At 33.3% G+C, this 13,208-nt stretch overlaps 1 pseudogene; it reads left to right on the top strand.

The window, feature by feature from the left end:
- Positions 1–7,471: 7,471 nt before the first annotated feature.
- Positions 7,472–12,640, top strand: LOC121122570 (vitellogenin-6-like; annotated as a pseudogene).
- Positions 12,641–13,208: the final 568 nt, after the last annotated feature.

The raw sequence follows: 13,208 nt of genomic DNA, 5'->3' as shown, positions 1-13,208 counted from the left end.
GTCAAACCGATACGTCATCATCTCTACTAATAAAACAAAGTTTGTATGTCTTTCTGTCTGTATGACATCTGTAAGTTTTTTTCGTCCGAAAAATAAGAATGTAGTCATATTAATTAAATCTGCATGTAGCATCGAGCGTGTCGTCATATTAAAAAAGGAAAAAAATATGTAGTATAGTGCTCTATAAAATATGACATGAGGACTCTTTTTTTTCTCAATCTCTTCCTCATTATTGGGGAGATAACATCTCAGTCATGAAAAAAGTAGAGTAAGAGTGATAACTTCTTTGGGAATTATCTTTTATATTAATCAAACAAAGTGGATCTGTTCACCAAACCCTATTAACTAACAGCAATGCCTGGCACTACCACAAAAATGAAAATATGGACAAGTGGCACCTATGAAATTGAACAAATAATCCAACTCATTTTGCCAATCAAAAGAAATGGTCTATAAAAATATTGAATAATATGATGATTGGTAAGCTTGAAATTGATTCACTAACTTTATAATAAGTACAAAATAATAAATTAAAGTTTGGTATAATTTTTTGAAAATTTTGTTGATCAAAATTTGTTGCAAAGACAAAAATCCTTTAAAAATTAAGCAATACATTTTGAACCTTTGAACACCAAAACTTATATTGTTAATATCTTAAAATATGGAGAGCCGATTCATAAAAAAACATTAGAGCACTAGTTTTGTCCTCTGCAGTTTTCTTTAAAAATACAATGGATGGATGTTGATACCTGGGATCATGGTATTGACATTGTCAAATACAAAATGTTAGATTAATCTAGATACATGACCGATTTAAAAAGAATTGTTCGGAGATATAAACGTTTTCATTGAGGGAAACCAATGGATAGATTACGATGTCTTGAAATATGTAAGTTTTAGCTAAGAGGTCTAATTTTAAGATAAAATACTTACTCAGGTTAGGGTATCCCAATTCCTCCTACCAATTCATATTATACTAATTTAATGTTTTGTATATTTATGAATAAAAATAAAAAAGTTGGTCATTTTGAATCAAATTCGTATAGATCCCCAGCAAGCATTTCGTTGTCATATAGTGAACTATGTTTAATTAGATAGAAACTTTTAATGGGACGCTTCCAAATAAAATCCAGACACAATTCTAGTAAAATTTTCGTTGCCGATTCTGATTCTTTAATATTTTAAATAATAGTTAAAAATAACTATTTGCTATCAGGATCATAAATATATATATACATATATACATTTTTTTTTTTTGGGGGTTATTTTTTTTTTTTTTTTTTTTAAATAATTTCAAATATACAACTTGATAATAAAAATTTATCAAAAATCTACAACTATTAACAAATAGTCTAAATTTTTGGAAAAATAATTCCAAAACCCATGGGTATTCTCAAAAATTACATTTTTTTAAAATAAAGTTTCAAAATCCACAGTTGTTCACAAAAAATTAAAATTTTTCGAAAAGTTTCGTATATAAAAATTTTTTTGAAAAAGAAATTGAAATATTAAATTTTTCATAGAAATACATAGTTATTCACTGAAAATTAAATTTTTGGAAAAAAAAGATGAAAAATGTAATGAAATTTCAAATATTAAATATTAGGAATTTAAAAGATATATTCCTTAATTTGGGGGTAGGGGGGAGGGGTTCATAACTAGAAAAGTAATAAATAGTACTAGATACTTGTAATATATATGAATTGGAATCGCAGATTTAACAATATTTTTCCGATGCCGATTCTCTAATTCCCCATTTCGATTAATCTCTAATAGAAACGTAATGTTGTCTACAAGCTAACACGTTTTTTCACCGTTTTGACCATTTTCTCATCGATAAAGATATTTTTTAAGTTAGGCTGACAACTGCAGGTTTCAAAATATATGGAATATATTTAATGACATGTCAAACACTCGTATAAAGTAATGTTTTTCAATTTATAGTAACTTTAAATCCCATTGACAATGCAGGAAAACTACTTTTTTTGTTAATCAGAAGGCCTAATTTTTGTTTTGAATGTGTTTGTATAAGCTATATGCATTTCAATTATATTGAAAAATAATCCTTAGGTATCAAAGAGATGTACAATGTAAATTGTGCATAATATATCGGTGTTCTTCAAACAATATGATTTGCTGTTGTAATTTTATTTTATTTCATTATATTGATGAAGCAAATTATGTCTGTATGTATATATGAAAACGAGTCACTGGGTGCATTGTATATTTTGATCTAAGAAATAACAAAGTAGTCGTATATTAATGAAATATTGTAAGCATAGCATCGAATGCGTATACAAGGTGAACAATATAAAGTACTCCCTGATGTAAATCATATAAATAGTTTTGAATAAAGAAATAATAATGTAGTTGTATTAATGAAATATTGCAGAATTGTTAGCTTTTTTTTCTTTTTTTTTTGTATCTGGACTCATATGAATATCATAATTCATGTGCATTTGCAAAACCTTTAATTAAATTCATTGATTCGGCTGAAATTATATCTTTAAGAAATGACACATTGTGGCTTTTCAATTCCTGCTTCAACTATAAAAGTAAATTCATACTTTAAAAACTCCTCAATACATTTTTTTTCTTAATATTTGTCTCTCAATTCATCATGGGCAATCTGGAATTTTAAAAAACAAACTTTAATTTAGTTGACTATTTTATAATTATAGAATATTGATGTTTACACGAAAATACGCAATAAGGACATTCGGTATCATACAACAACTTTTAAGAAGGTTTTTGAAGCCTTTTGCAAATGGCCTTGCGGCCCCTCTTGGGGCTTTGACCCACAGGTTGGGAACCACTCCTCTAGAAATGTGGCAGTACAATTTATTTATGTGAGGAATAAAAAAGAATAAGTAGTTAGTTCTAGTTGTGTTTTTATATAATGACGTCTACAAGGTATAAAGTTGATAATCTATTCTAAATTTGTATTATTGGAATACAAATTGGTTTAAGGAGACCCTTTGATTCAATACCGTTTTTTTTTTTTTAAATAAACAGTGAATTAAATTTTCCAATAGCGGAATGACGACACTTGTATGAATTGCTCATACCTTGTTATATTAGGTTGTTCCGAAATGGTTAAGACTACCCCAGTAAGACAAGAAATTACATTCTAAAGTTTAAAAATGTACTTAATCATGTCACATAGTCTCCTCAGACATCGTGGCAATGGTTTTCCAACTCCCACAACTGACATGGAGCTCCTCTTCGTTCACTAACTTAATCACCTGCTGAACGCCACGTGTGAAGTATTCATGGTTATCAAAATCGTAATCCCGGAGCAAGTGCTTCAGCTGACAGAAGATAAATCGGTGACAGAGATTGATATCCGGGTTGTAGGGAGCCTGTTTGATCGTTTCCACCTTTCTCTGCGTTAAGTACTCCCTCATGTCGTTGGCTATGTGTGGACGTGCGTTGTCCCACATGAGCAAAAGTTTCTTCGGGTAAGTTTTGTTCTTTTTAAAGCTGGAAACCCGCTTTCTGCAGGTACTCTATCATGGTTTTTTGGCTATCCGTGGTCCCAGCAGGCAGGGTTTGGACTAAAGCTTACTTAGGTTTACAGGTAAAGCCCATCAGGATCATCTTCTTTCTTGTTGCCTACTTTAGACAATCTGTCGAGCGTCGCTTGTTCTTGGGGTCTACCCAGACATCCCTCCACTCGCTCCTGTCTCAGAAGAACCAGGACTCGTCCTTTAAAAATAGGTGGGACTCCAAAAACTGCTTACCGTGGTCCTGGAAGAGCTTAATTAGACCACCTACAGCACTTCACTCACTCATCCTTCTATGCTTGAGAGAGGGAATGGGTTACCCATACGCTGAGGAGGTTTTTGAAAGGGAGATCAGCAGATAAGATTCTAAAAAAACTGCTGTGGGTGTTAGGGAAAGCTCCACTGAGACCTCTGTAATGCTCAATCGGGGTTTGTTCTATACCAGGTTCTTGACTTTGGCGATGTTGTTGGGTTGATGGCTGATGAGACACCTTTCTCGAGAGTAACAGTGCCCTCCCGGATCTCACCAGCCCACAGAAAGATGTTTGCACAACTAAGGCAGGCATCAGTGTAAATGATAGTGAGGTCAGGTGGGATCTCAGACACTGTTTTGCCCAGTTTGTAGCGTCTCAAAAAGTAAGACCGAAAATTGTAAGTCATCATGTTCGGCGACGAATGGAGTAACATGTGCAAATGTAGGATTAGCTATTTAGTCTCTGAATAAGTACGGAATGTTTTCAACCATAAAATTCATGAGAAATCGATGCTGGTGGAATTTTGTAGCTAACTCTTCCCCTTTCCCTTCAAACAGACCTGTCTCAGCCATTTTGGAACAGGCTAATATCTTGATCAATTTTAAAAACATACACATAGTTACGTGTAGACTATATAAATAAAAAACAATGAATTAAAGAAACAAAAACATAAATTACCATTATAATTTAAATCTATTGTTCGGAAAGAAAATAGCTAGGGGGATCTTTTTTAAATTGTGTTTTTTTTTCCCGTTACCATGGGATTTTAGTATACATTTAAACAAAGATTGTTAAAATAATTTATGCTTCGAAAAACATTTTGCAGAAACTCTCAAATAATGATTTCAAATTTTCATTAATTATTAACTAACTTTTTTTTTTCAAGAACCAGAACAAGAGGCCAGTGGCTACCAATCAAATCAAGGAGGCTGTCGGTAAAAAACTTCGGACGTCAGGGTTAACGTTAAACGTCTTAATCTGGAAGCAGGGGCTGTCAGCCTTCTATGACTGAATATTTCAAAATTATGAAAGCTCGTTACCATCTGCTCGAATAATCTGCAGACTGAAGAAAATACCTCTAACATTTTCTAATCTAAATTATTGAATACAAATAAAATGTGTATTTCTGTAGTTACATCATAAATAATTTGAGGTAAGAATTCTGATCATTATTGACATACACGATTATTAAGAGTCTCATTACTAGAGTTCTCAATCTTAAGTATATCGAAAGAAAATCCACATGGAAACCATGGAGATATTTGGGAGGAAAGTAGCTTGGCTGGATTGGGAGGGGGTGGAAGTAAAAAGGGCCATAAGTACATTGGAATTGCACCGACGTCGATTCTCAATTATAATCTAAGTCCAACAAGGAGTTGTTACCCTTACAAGTATCTAATAGATCCTCAGTGTTGTTCTCCAAATTTCATGAGCACACATACTCGAGGTTAATTTATATGTACTAAGATGTTCTCTCCTCAAGAATTAAAGAATAATGATAAAATTTTTGGAAAATAAAAATACAGTTCCAATTTCCAAGTACAAAAAAATTGGCACGCTAAAAAGGCTTAGGATTTATAACTCTACTCATTACTAGGAATTGCCTTTTTGTAGAGGGTCATGGCAAGGTGGAAATGAAACTTGTGGTACTGACTCTTGTTAGCATCATATTATAGTTCTATTTAAAAAAATCTCCGGTTACGCAAAATACTTCCAATCGTTATGCCTCTTACAAACAAACCAAACATATTATTTACCTGAAACAGTAATTATATGTTCGTGAAGAGTGAACTAACATTAAGAAATAAAGCCTACTAAATATACGTTGCCCGGGAAATTTGAAAAGTCACCTTAATCTTTGAACACATCTACTATCTATATTATTATGATATTATGTATTGCTTTTTTAGGGAAACACCCTAGATAAGCGGGATTTATAATATCAGAGGGAAATTTAAACACAATGGCGATCAATTAAGGATAGAAAAAAAAAAAAAAGCTGCACACACCAACTTTTTTTCATTCACTCGCAATTCTAAAGACCGTTCCCAAAGACTGACAGTCTTAAGAACCCGCCCAAAGAACCAACAGGACTGGTGCTATGGCTGGACTAGATTGTACTCAATAAATAAGGAGTGTCACAACACTACTCCGCACAAAAACTAAAAACAATATGGCAATACGAAGACCTAGGATATATTTTGTTGAAATTTAGTTAGCTAAAAAGATATACATTTCCCTCATATAACGATTACATTTTGATGCATTACTCTATAAATAAATCAATGAATTCTGCAAAGATAACAAAAATTTGCATGCGCATCGAGTAAAAATGACAAAGGACAGTTATCTGTGATATGTTACTCCAATCTCGCGGAGAAACATTTTCTTCTAAGCCAAATGAATTTGCACAAAAAATGATTACGTGCTCATCGTTTCATTTTAGAAAAAAAAAAATGAACGGAAAAAGCGTGAAATAGTTCAAGTATTATATTTAGTCTATGAAGTATTTTTTATCTGAAAGTAAAAATCTTCCATCATTTTTATACCTTGATACTCATGTCTATCATCCATCAAATCTCCAATTTTTTGTGAAATATGTATTAAAAGATTTAACAGTGTAAAAGTATTCTTACCTTTGACAGGATCTGTTAATAAAAGTGATTGCTCATACGTTTGTAAGATTTAAAAATATTTTACATGTCACTTTTGTAAGTAGCTTAAAAGATCGAAAAAAACTACTTGAATACTTAGTGAAACTCATTTTAATAACTTGTTTGGAAAAAATATTCAAGCATCAAAATTTAATTGTCAAATTGTACATAAATAATAACGTAAAATGATTTAATTCAGTACAATTTTGTTAGTTTTGTCATTTTTACACATTTGGGAGAAGTTATTCTCTATATAACAATTTCGATTCTCGGTATCTCCTAAAAAAAATATACATTTGTTAAATATATTGAGTAAGATATTTTATAGGTAAGATGTAAATAAGGATGATATAAAATTGGGTAATAGGACTCCTATTGGGAATATTAAGCTAAAAAATACCCATAAAAATGGATAGCCGGCGAATAATTACTCCGGTCATTCATCCACTATAACAAAAATCCGTCGTACAAAGATCATTAAAAAATACTCTATTTTTCGTCAATTTCCCTACAAAAAAATCCGTATTAAGCGTTGACGCCTTAAGACAATTTATCATATATATATATATATATCAATTTAAAGTTTAAAAAGGACTAAATGAAAGAACTTTGAATCATTCTTTTGACTCTATGGCCTATACACTCTTCTGTGAGAGAAACAATTAATACTGCTGTTGTATACCGACAATTTCCTTAGTCTCTAATTAAATCTATTTATAGAGCTCTGTAATATGCTAAGAAACATATATGTGGAGTAAAATTCAATTCAAAATGAATTAAAAATATTGCACAAAATTTTGAGATTAAATTGAATCATAATTACTATGTTTGTTATAAAATGCTATATGACACAGAATTTTGAAGGAATGAGTAATTATAGACTTCTTAAGTAACAGTGTAAACATGTAAACATATTTTGTATGTAGATGAGTATATATATGCAGCAATAAGTACTTTTTTTTTTTTTTACCAAAGAAGGATCAACTCCTATATTTTTTTCTTCTTCAAAAACAGTGTCAAAGTTCACTTATTTTTGTGTATAAAAACTAGGTACTTTCTCAAATGAAGAACATTGAGGAATAGCTTCTCTGATCAAGATGAAGTTCGTTGTTCATACATTTATTTTGGTCATTGGTAAGGATCCTGACATTATACATGTAGCAAATCAATCAATTTATTCTATGATTTAGGTGTGGTAAGTGGGAACATCTTTGAAGATGGAATGGAATATATCTTTGACACGGAATCTTCAGCTGTTGTTGGAACCATGGATCATGCTCCTCACTCATCTGGATATTCTTACAAATACACAATGAGAATGCAAGTTCACGGAGACTCTATCAAATTTGGGGTATGTTTTCTTAAAATAAGAAGAATAATCATTTTGAAATGCTTTTGCTATATGTAGATCTCGGATATGATATTTTCTCAATTTAACGGAAAGCATGAGGCTGGAGAACATCCCTTTGGTAGTACTAATTTCATTTCTGTTAATCGGGAGTTACCTTCATTCGAAGTGAAGTTAGATTCACATGGTCTTTTTTCATCATTGACTCTTAGTCCAAAATCGACCATCTTTCAAAGAAATATCGTCAAGGGTCTTGTTCAAAAGTTTCAATTGAACATGGATAAAATCAAGGATCATGGACATGGATTTAAGTCTGAGGAGGTTAGCACGATAAATAAAAAATTGCATTACAGAAATGATATAAATATATTCTTAGGCCTCTATTTTTGGAGATTGTGAGACTCTGTACTCTGTCACTCATGACAAGATTATTAAATCTGTGAGTCACACTAAAGACTGCAAAAATAGGGTTCATGTTTTAGTTGATGACTGGAATGGTCATCGCTGTAACATTGATCCAGATCACCCTGAGAGCAGAGAAAATCCTAATGGTCTTTACTCAGCCTCTAATACTGTATTTATGTATGAAAAGAAAGGAGATAGATTTAGTCCCAAGGCCATTGTAGGATCATCATCTGTTGTAGCTCAATTCTTTGGAAATGAAGGAGTTTCATTCATAGCTCACTCCAAGTAAGGATTTGACTTGAGTAGCAGAATTATGAAACAACAATTAAGTTCTACATCTTTTTTCCTTAGTTCAACATCCTTTTTGAGAAAAGTTCAAAGTTCCTCTGGAGATATTGTGGTGAGTGGTGAGACAGTAACTGATCTTAAGTATGAATTTGAAGACAAGGACTATACTTGGAAGAGTGAAAGAGATTTGAAGGCTAGAGAAAAAAACCTGCCTTCCGGAGAATTTTTTGAGGACAAAATGTCTAATCTTGTCGAATTTGTTAAGAAAAGACTAGACAAAGTCTCATATATTTTCAACGACATGTCCACTGATGAGACATATATTTCTCAAGCCCACTACTATGGAATGAATAATATTTATCCAGCCATGGCTGAAATGGACTACGACACATTGAAGGTATGTACCTAGATATTATATGTATACCTACATCATACAGATTTACAATTAAACTTACTTTCAAGTCGGTATCTGAGGGAGTTCAAGCTGATAAATCAGAAGAAGGTGTTCGTAAATATAATTTATTCAATGAATTATTGGGAAGTTTGGGTACAAGTGCGTCAGCCATGCTTATTCGTGACATGGTTATGGAAAATAAGTTTGACAACTATAGGGATGCAGTTAGAGTTCTGACAGCAGTTCCATTTCATATTCGTCACCCCTCTAAGCAGCTTTTGGAGGAGTACGAAAAATTGTATGATCATGAAGGACATCAGCTTTTGAAGGATACAATTCCTTTGGTCATTGGACACTTGGCAAGAGTAACCTGTGAACATGCAGGTGTTCCTCATTCTCCTGCCTCCAAGGAATGCTTTACTTCAGTGGTTGATAAATACACCGATAAATATTTACAAAAATCCTTTGTAAGCTATCCGAATACTCTTAATTTTGGAACCAACCTGTTAATTTTTTTATTCATTGCATTTAGCTTCTTCTGACCATGGTAAGCAAGTCCAGTATGTCAGTATGCTGTTTAATCTCCGCTATGGAAATTTGGCTGAGAAGCTGAAGCCCTTGATCTATGGAGAAACTGACATAAAATGTGGACATATTCGTTCGCTTGCATTTCAGGCTGCTGTTTGGGGAGCCATTTATAATGGAAAGGGAGCAGAGTATATTTTGCCCATTTTTGCAGACACAACAAACTCTCATGAGCTCCGTGTAACTGCTTTATCCTACTTTATGGAAGCAAATCCTTCTACCACTCATTTTAATACCATTCTTGCTGTCCTTTATAAAGAACACGACTATGAAGTAATTAATTTTGCCTTCACTCTATTTGAAAAATATTCCCTCAACATCGATCCTTGCAAACAAAAAGTGTCATCCCTTGCCAAATACTTTATGAAGTTTCTAAAGCAATACAGCGACTTTGAAACTAGTTATGGCATTGGTGTCTCAAAAACCTATAGCCGTCAGTTCTATCAAAAGAAGTATGAATATAGTGGTAGCTACAATTACTGGATTGTTGGATCTCACAAATCAACTATGCCTTTGGTTGTGGCAATGTGTATTGATACTTCTCTCTACGGAGGATATTCTGCAAATGCAATGTGTGTGCATCTTCGTATTGAAGGCTTATCAAAAGCAATCGTTCGTAAGTTTAAGACTATGAGCAATGATGTTTGGAAAGTTGACGAACTGCAGAAAATCCTTATGTCAGACATGGACATTAAAGCTCGCCCTGACCAGCCCATCAGAGTTGAATTCATGCTTTCCTTCAAAGGAGCCTTGTTGCATTTAGGCAATATGATGAGAACTCAATCAAAGAAGGAGGGGCTTTAAAGAAACTTTTTGAAGATATGAAGAGTACTGGAGATTCTTACTCTATCAATCATCAGAGAGCAATGAGAATTGGAAGTCTTTTATACCAGCAACCCTTGGAAATCGGTGTGCCTGTTACCTATATCAATTCATTCACCGGAGTTTTTGATATTCAAGCAAGTGTGAAGAGAGGAAACTCCAGAGGTCTTATGTATAGAGATGTAAAATATAAAATGAATGTATTTGCTCAAGGCTCAAGAATGATGATGATTCAAAATCCTTATCATAAAAACTCCTATGGAATCATTCAAGATCGTATCTACGGATCTCATTTCCCAAGAAACTTTGTCATTGGTGTTAATCCTCTAAAAAAAGAATTTAAATTATCTGTTGAAAGACCCTCATATAAAAATCCTTTAATGATGATGATGCATGCCCAAACAACTATTCTCACTAGGTCTCAGTATGTTGATGATAACCAAGATATTTCTAAATACTGTGAGAACTGTAAAACTCAAACTACCCTCTCCTATTCCCCAACATCAGTCAAAAATAGAGTCTTTATGGATCGTGAATGTGATGTGACTGGTTCTTATCTCCATGGTGAATACTTTGACTGTGAAATGCCTTCAAGTAGAGGAAGAGTTCTGTACTATTTGTGGAGGTCCATGATGCCATATAACAAAAGTCCTAAAACATTTGGTAATGGAATTCGAATGGGTATTCGTCAAGTACGTGCATACTTTACATTCTTTCCAAGAGCTGAGAAATGTGGTGCTATGCTCCGATGGTCACAATCTAAAAGCAAGCCTGTCAAAGAAATTGAAATCACAATGCGTGCCACGGCTGGACCAAATGGTGAAAAACTTTTCTTCAGAGGCCGCAAATGGGCCATCACAACCATTGTGAAGGCAAAGGGAGAACCTCAAGATAGAGTTTACAAGATCATCATTGGACATGAGTTCACTCCTGGATATCTCAAGAATACATTTAAACTCAAATTCCAGAGAAAGGGAGTATCGGGAATTATGTCTGACTACTCCATGTGTATGAACTATCAAAACGAATATCCTGATTTCTCTGATGAATTTATGGACTATGAAAAAGATGCTATCATGAAACTCACTGGACAAGCTAAAGTTCAATATGGGCCTAATGAAGACTGTAATTCGTCACCTGGAGAAATTAAAGTATCCTTTGAACATCTCACCACTGAAGAAGCTCGTAATGATATGAAAAACACTTGGTATTACAAAAAGTGCATGGAACAAAAGAACCTTCCTTCATGGCAAGGACGAGGTGATCGATTCCCCCAAACAGAAGCATGCTACTTAACAGTATGGGATGCAACAACAGCAAGAAAATACTCATACAAGGTCGATTTCGTAAAGGTACTTCAATCTGAGACGAACAGAAACATATTATTTATAACGAATTTATTTTCAGATGACTGATCGTATGAATGCCATCGTATCTCAATTCCAAAGTATTATGAAAACTGGTCTTCTGCCTTATTGGGACATTGATCCCGAAATCATTCCCTCCTCCAATGCAGAGCCTCACATGAATTTCGATGTTACATTCAAAGAAAATGATAAAATGGTGGATGTCTACATGGAAACTAGTCAAGGAGGACATCATTACGATGAGATTCCTCTCAATTTCAACTGGTATCCTATTATGAGGAATTTGAAATTCACCTCAACTTTGAAACGACTCATGAAATATAAGCTGATTGATGCTTGCACTGTGACAACTGATAGTGTGATGACTCTGGACAATGTGACATATCCATACACACCTACCTCATGCTGGACTCTTGCTTCTGGACATTGTTCTACACATCCAAACTTTGCAGTCTTTACTAAAAATCATCTGGATCCCATATAGATACCAAGATTTACGTAGGAGGTCATTATGTTGAATTTCAATCAAGTGGTCCAAAGAAAATCAACGTAATGGTTGATGGAGAGGCTGTTATTGTTGGCGAGAAAGAATATGTCCACGAAAAGGACGGTACCCAGATTTTCAAGTATGCCTTGATAAATTAGAAACTATCTAAATAATATAACTAACTTTTTATTTCAATAGGATCTTGAAGTGGGGATCGACCTACAATGTGTATTCCTTCCTCAAGGTATGGGTCACTTATGATGGACATTATATGAATGTGATTCCTGCACCATCTGTCACAGGCCAACACTGTGGTCTTTGTGGAAATTATAACAAAAATAAATATGATGAATTTGAGGGCAAAATAGTCAGATACTCTCCAATTCAGATCAACTTGTTGAGGAATATAAATGGAAATGCTAAGCACCATCTTGCTACCATATTATGTGTATGACTTATGTTTGGAAATAGTCGCTTATAATTCAATTTTTTGAATATTTTAATGAATAAAACATAGAAATACATTCAAACTTGTTTGACTTTTTGTTGAAGGGATTTATTTATCATGATATAGATATTTACATATCATAATATGATTTTAAAGTATGATCAAAACGTTTAATAAATCTCTAAGAGTTGATTAGTATATACTCTAACATGTACAAAAAGTGTTTCACCATTAACTGCATTTTTTCTATAAGATATAAAGTAGAGTGAGGGGCCGATTGGAACGAAATTCACTTTTTAGTCCTTGTACACGGCGTTAACTCGCTAACACAAAAATATAATGAGTATTTTGTTGTCAGGTGTCGATGTTTCTGCTTCTTTCCTCATAATCTGTGTTCTGAGTGTTAATTGGTTGCATTTGATTTACTCTTGTTAAGCTGTTAACGATTCCTCACAATTATTGGGTAATTATTCCATTATTGGGGAGAATTAGCTAACTGTTTCTATTTAGATGAGGGTCTGTATAATACAATAAAAGTAATGACGTTTGTATATTGGGTATTTAATTATTTGTTATAGTTAGGCAATAATTGCAATATATTTTTCATAATGGTAATGTCAAATGTCATGAGCGGACTTTTCACCGAAACG

The sequence above is a fragment of the Lepeophtheirus salmonis genome, chromosome 8 (assembly GCF_016086655.4).
Source record: "Lepeophtheirus salmonis chromosome 8, UVic_Lsal_1.4, whole genome shotgun sequence".
In the NCBI taxonomy this organism is placed as follows: domain Eukaryota; kingdom Metazoa; phylum Arthropoda; class Copepoda; order Siphonostomatoida; family Caligidae; genus Lepeophtheirus; species Lepeophtheirus salmonis.
This window is presented reverse-complemented; position numbering and strand designations above follow the sequence as displayed.